Source organism: Varroa jacobsoni, unplaced genomic scaffold (genome assembly GCF_002532875.2).
Source record: "Varroa jacobsoni isolate VJ856 unplaced genomic scaffold, vjacob_1.0 scaffold_716, whole genome shotgun sequence".
Taxonomy (NCBI): Eukaryota; Metazoa; Arthropoda; class Arachnida; order Mesostigmata; family Varroidae; genus Varroa; species Varroa jacobsoni.
The window spans coordinates 1-5910 of record NW_019213618.1 but is presented as its reverse complement, the minus strand read 5'-3'; the positions used below and the strand labels follow the sequence as shown (position 1 = coordinate 5910).

The 5910-nt window shown below is 38.5% G+C and overlaps 1 long non-coding RNA gene across 4 annotated transcripts in view; it reads left to right on the top strand.

Annotated features, from left to right (window-relative positions):
* Positions 1–3513, top strand: part of LOC111262959 (uncharacterized) — a 5609-nt gene extending 2096 nt beyond the window's left edge. For 2 of the 4 annotated variants that reach the window (XR_015312092.1, XR_015312091.1), the window contains exons 2-3: positions 1099–1498; positions 1635–3513. This is a non-coding gene — a long non-coding RNA (uncharacterized LOC111262959). Of the gene's footprint in view, positions 1–1098; positions 1499–1634 lie in introns of those variants that run through there. The other 2 variants (XR_002681951.2, XR_015312090.1) reach the window with 2 other exon arrangements.
* Positions 3514–5910: the final 2397 nt, after the last annotated feature.

Sequence of the window (5910 nt, the reverse complement as noted above, 5' to 3'; positions counted from 1 at the left end):
TAATATTAGATTTGAAAAAATTGGATACTTAGTTTAACTAATTTCAACTATTTTCACTAGTGCTGAAAACGATAAAATTCCTCTTAAATATCTTCCACATTTGCAAACTGTGAAATATTGATATATCGTATAATTTCAATGGTTTGTAGTAACTTGGGTTGCATATGCCAGTTATCCGGTTAGAAAGTTAATATGAACTTTCACCGGTCTATGTAACAGCTATCGATGCAAACCATACATAAACATAGTTATTTCCCAGTTAGCGGTACAAAACAGGAGCTGCACTAATTATAAGCTATCTATCTTATTGTTGAATCAAATGAATAATGATCCCACATGTTTTTATTTATTTCGAAGTTCTGCTCCACGTCGTGCTTAGTATACAATTTCGAATTCCAATCATTTCAAATGCTAGCTAGCCAAAAAATGATTCTGACAAATATTCAAAGAAAATGTGATGTCAACATCCAAATATTGTAAAAATAGTATTAGTAACAATAACAACATGGACGTGTTCATTGGGACTATTCTATACTTTTTATAGAATATGGAACTCAGTAGCGGTTCCGGCTCTGTAATATGATTCTACGTCCATCGCTTTTGTTAGCTGTTCATTCTAACGCGTACTAAACACCCCGTAACCCGACCGCGTCGCCAGTGCGAAGTTTAAAATTAAAGTTATACTTCAGAGGAAACCTTTTTAGGTGACGTCAACCGCACTGGCTTTTAATTGTCCCCATTTTTTTTATAATCTACAATCGCCTTACCGTTGGCGTACGCTGCTACTGGCTAGCTTTTCCTCAGTTCCTGTCCAAAAAGTCACCACCCAGAAATAGAATACCATTGTGAATAGATGGCATAGTTCCTTGCAATGCGTCATTTAAATGGGTAAATTATTTTAGTCTGGCATCAGTGTTCGCATTTGGTTACGTATTGTCGGATCCCGGTCTATCCCCGCGCGATTATCAGATGCGCCGTGCTTTCCATCTGGCATTTGAAATGGTTCATAGAAGCTCAACTGGCAATAGTAGGCGAACGAGTATATACGAAAGCACAGTAATCACTTTCTCTGTTTTGTGTTGATTTTATGGGCTTAAGTTACCCTCTGCCCGACCTGGCCCCACAGCTGCGCCGTTCTGACATCCGGGATTCGGGGAGTTTAAAGCGATTCGGCGACGTCTCCTAGCTTCAGTTCCGCTGTGGCAGTTATTTTAGCGACTATAACCATCACTTCCAGGTTGCTCTGGGTATCCAGCAAACATTGCATGGAAGAGTTGGGCCAGATCGTACCAAACTGGCAGGAGGAACTTGTACGAAAGTCCTCTGAACTCGGAAAAACCCTATAAATAGCTCAATGTTAGCTAATGGGAAACTTGTTGTCTTTTAGAAAAATCAAGTGATGAGGCTTTATTTGATAGTACAGTTGTAGCAAGTTTTGAAGTGTGCCTGAGTGTATCGGTGCTGTCCTGCTGTGTACTGGAGACATCCATTGGAAAAAGTAAGTTGGCTAGAACGCGTCGCTTAATCGACCTCAATTAGATAATTCTCAAACAATATGTCCAATAATATTGATTGAGTGATATAGAAGTTTACTATTATGAGTCTTTAAATTTTGTTTACACACCCATTCTCAGGACAACCGACATGTCTCGAACCATCGTATTGTTCTTTCTGGCAACGCTCGTGGGTCGGGCCGCAGCCATGCTCAGCTCACATGCCCCCTTACAAACGGCAACCCCGGGAAGAACGCGTCTCACAGATGATGTCGTAGACGGTAGATGGTCAGAGCTGTATTTCCGCACAATGCCTAAAATTCAAATTTATGGCTATCGGAGGTTCGCGCCCCATCTCGGCAAGATCGCAGCTTGAATAGCTCGAACAGCTGGTGAAAAGCACTAATCTCTATATGAGGTAACTTTTCAAACTTCTGGTAAATCACAGACTCGTGAAACCTCTTGAAATAAAATAGTGACTATTTTTTACATTATTAATGGTATACCATGTTGAAACATTGGATGTTCAACATTATTACAAAGCTTGATCTTTGAGACAAGGAATACGAAAATCTTGCAGGTTCGCGATTCGGACAATGCGTGTACGTGTGTGTAATCGTTATCGTCGATATGGTAGCCATTTTTCTATTTACAAATTCAATATTTACGCTAGTCATGAACTAAACGCATTCCATAATCTAATTCCAGCGCATCTATGCGAAGCTGAGTTTTTCTATTGAAGTTCATCCTCACAACTTCACGAACCTCACTCAGGTTACATGTCTATTTTGCGGACAGCTTTCAGAAAAATAATTCAACTACGCGCCATTTTGTACTGTGTGAATTTTAATAAAAGCAGACGCCTAAAGAATCGAATGGATCTTGTAAAAATAATTGATTCAATTTTATATCTCGGTTGGCTAATGGAGAAACAGTAATAGTAACCTACATGGACCTCCACTCAGAGAAGGTGATCATATAGTATAATTTTATTAACTCATTTAAATAACTCCGTAAGTAGACGCAGTTATCGATAATTAGTAAAAAATAATGTGAACAGACTGTTTATGATGGCCAGTCCTCGCGCCAATACAACAAGCTACAATCAAACTCAACGAGCTAAATTAAATCCCTGATCATTATATCTTATCTTGTTTATCAAAACGAGACAAATACCTCGAAAGCAGACGATATATTATTTGTACAACTGTTGATTCGAGTGTGAACACATTTGTAGAACCTGTATTATGGAAACCAGTTGAAAATACTAATAGCCAACAGTTTTTGCAGACGGCTCAAGCTTGACGGCTTGAGCAGATGTATTACCGTGCTGTGTGTCAGCAGTATTTCTAAAACTGTCCGATATGTCGACCTTTGCGTCCGTATGATGCCTCTTGTTCAAATTCTTTTGCCACGAATTTGCCCTACTTCGTTTCTAATTGACTGACTTTTTTTTCGAAGAACCTCTACTCGTACAAATCAAAACGCGGAATCATTTAATCGACAGCACCTAGGTCGTCTCAAGATATATCTCTAAGAGCTCAGGTAATCGATGCAAAACCGCGACTAAAGCTGACACACAACGGACCCGTTTCGCATAAATCCTAGTGTAGAATATTTACAAATCCAGGTTTTCTTGATAGACTCAATAATTTTCTAAACATGTGTAAAATTGGTTAATTATATATGCATTTATTACTTAATTTATGTTTACTAGCAGCCATTCTCTTGATACACTTACTGGTGGTTCCGGGAGTACGTATATTACAAAATATTGATTTGTATCTAACTGTGCGTCCTGCCATGATCCGACTCGCTTAAATTTGACGTTCAATAGTAAAATGAAATGAAAATATTTATTATTATCTATATTATAAGCATATCTTGATGCAATGCGTCCATGCAACGCTAGAAAAAAGGACGCTTGCAGCGCAGATCTATCTGAAACAGAAGAACTGTATAACATTCAAATCGGTCGCATCGACTGCAATGTACTCTAATAAATATTGCTTTTCTCACATTGTACGCATTTTCGTTGTATGGGTGACGATGATATTGATTACTTGCAAGCATGAATTGTTTTTGTGTTTATGACCTTTAGTTAACTTATAGACCTGCACCTTTATTATTGTTGTTGACTAGTTCGATGTAAACATTAAGTGCGCGCTTGTATGTAAGCTATGTCTTCTATGCAGATTCGAACCCATCGGACCTTGCGAACGTCGAAAAGTACCAGTCGAGTCTTGTAGGTGTCCCGAAATTGACTTTAACATACTAATGTAATTACTCTGAACAGTGTTAATTAATTCGAAGGAATGTCGCACTCAGAATGCTCACCAATTTTTAACAGATCCACATGTGTGACTAGCGTTGGAGAATACGCTTTCATATAACACGTTATTATAGACAAGAAGTAATGGTTTCTGTACCAATTAGCAGCTTCAGCTTTTCATGGTCTGCCTTCGTCTATTTATAAGCCATATTTCATAGGCGAAAGCACCTATGCGTCATGTGAGCTTTGCTATGAAACTCGATTAACTTGACCTCTTGACACAGAATCGAGCTAAATACTGATCGTGTTCGCTTTGTATCGTTCTGTGGTTAACGGGTCTACCCGAAGAGAATTAACTTTTCTTATACGTACGAATATGCCAATTTGTTTTTATCGAAATTGCAACACACGCTAATAAAAGGAGCTGTCCTACCCGTGTTGCTGATACGTACTAAGGCAAGCATTCTTTCAACAGTCATATGTACATTAGACGAAAAGTTGCCGATCATATGAGCTGAGGGCACAGGACCTCTGCCCCTGCGAGACAGAGTAGATCTCGTAAGTTTAAACGAAGCGTAGCGCCAGCGACATGGTAGACTGCGTATACGATGTCAACTACATTTGAAAAAATAGTCTTCGCTTAAATAAAACTGCTATCCCTCCCCGTACACAAAAAGATTTCTGGAAGTCAGCAAGCTTGTTTCTAAAAACCATCTCAATGTGGTCTCCGGCAACGATATATGGACCACCATCGATCTCATCTGAATGTAACGATGCGATTGACCTCGTCTGAGACATTTCTAATCGGGGAACGTATTCGCCTGCTAATCGTAAGGACATGTTGTGGTCTAGGTTCGAACCTGGATATAGGCAGACAGACACACACAGTTTCTTGCTGGGAGCCAGCCATACAATAGAATGTCTAATGGACATACAACTTGAAACATAGGTACACTTCTAGTCAGGATAGATAAAAAAAAAATCACTAAAATTAAATAGGCAAACGGTGATGCCCTGAGACGAGGTCGGTGGTACAACACTTGTTTACAGAGTTATTTAACTATCAATGAAGTATCCAATAGGTATTACTATCATTTTTCTTAGAAATAGCAACTAAAATGGTTCTATTTGAAACACTGTTTCTATAAGCGAAAAAAAAACAGATTTTACTTAATACTCTTTTGGTTACTTTGCCTAGACGGAGCGTTGAACGTAAAAGGAGAAGCAATGCAGGAAATTTTACATATTTTATAGAGAAATTCGGTCGAGCAAGCAGAAACATTTAGTGACTACTTTTGTCTCAGTGCTATTAATGATAGGACACTATCCAATTCATTATCTACCGATTGTGGATCGCAGGCTGCGGCCTTAGTGAATGACCATCCAGTTCATTTAGCGTTTCCTATGTAGGTTGCTAGGTTGTCATGATGACGACATTCTCCTCCTTAAGCATATGGTCCCCGTTAATTACTATTCAGTAATGAGTTATACTTAAATACGAAAGTCTCCGAATCGGCCATAAAAAATTAGTAAATGTTTGTCTACTAACTTGCTGAATGTAGACATCTACTGAACATTCTTCTTTTATAGACAAATCGTTCAGCGCGTCTGGCGTGATCCACTGAATACTATGTGTTGTGGTGGTCGACTGCTAAAGCGAGAATTTTTTACACATAATTTAGCTCACTATCAGGTACCATGTTGCCTAATATCCTGGAAACGTAATAGTTCAAGTGACAGAAAAAAATGAAAGTAATGTAGTACTAATAACAATGGTTTTCATGTCGCTAACTGCAGAAATCGGAAATCAGTCAAACATGCAGGCTTTAGCTGCAAACACTTTTTTTTTCATACATAGCTTTTTACCATATACAGAGGAAGCCTTATAGACCACGTTGAATAAAATCAACACAGACATTTCGAAGTGCTCTCTCTATATTCGCACAAACAAGCCGATAAAATGCCGACCTTTTTAAACGTTTGCCATCGTTCTGAGCTATAGCTATGCTTCAGGTGAAGTCCTTGGTCAGTATCTTCGCATATATTCGATATTCAAGTTAACAATTGAAAGAATGACCAAAAATATCCATTAAAAAACGCTTTATTACCCATTTGTACATATTTAGGTATTTCCATCTTCATCTT